Source organism: Triticum dicoccoides, chromosome 2B (assembly GCF_002162155.2).
Source record: "Triticum dicoccoides isolate Atlit2015 ecotype Zavitan chromosome 2B, WEW_v2.0, whole genome shotgun sequence".
NCBI lineage: Eukaryota > Viridiplantae > Streptophyta > Magnoliopsida > Poales > Poaceae > Triticum > Triticum dicoccoides.
Genome location: NC_041383.1, coordinates 640656700 through 640657430, shown reverse-complemented (window position 1 = coordinate 640657430; position 731 = coordinate 640656700).

Here is a 731-nt window from a genome sequence, read left to right as displayed (position 1 = left end):
TTTTTTGATATATTATTTGTGTTTTTAACATATTGAATTGAATTAGTTTTATTTTTCTGAATTTTTTGATATATTATTTGTATTTTTAACATTTTGAATTGAATTAGTTTTATTTTTTTAATTTTTTTGATATATTATTTGTATTTTTAGAATTTTGAATTGAATTAGTTTTATTTTTCTGAATTTTTTGATATATTATTTGTATTTTTAACATATTGAATTGAATTAGTTTTATTTTTCTGAATTTTTCGATATATATTTGTATTTTTAACATTTTGAAAAAGAAAAAGTATTTTAAGAATACCTTTAGTCGCGGTTGGCCTGCCCAACCGCGACTAAAGGTCGTTGCGCGCGGGAACAAAAACCCGCCAAAAAAGCCCTTTAGTCGCGGGTCTCCTCCACAACCGCGACTAAAGGTTACCCTTTAGTCGCGGGTCGCCTCCCCAACCGCGACTAAAGGTACCCTTTAGTCGCGGGTCGCCTCCCCAACCGCGACTAAAGGGGGGGGCTATAAATACAAGGGTCCGTCGCCTCCATTTCTCGTCTTCTTCGATTCTCTGCCGCGCTGAAGGCCTGCCGCCGTCGCCCTCGCCCTCGACGCCTCCCGCCGTCGCCCTCGCCCTCGACGCCGCCCGCCCTCGCCCGCCGCCCCCTCTCGCCCACGTACGGCGCCAGCGGCCGGGTGCGGGAGGCTGTGCGGTAGCAGCAGCAACGCAGCGGCAACAGCAAGC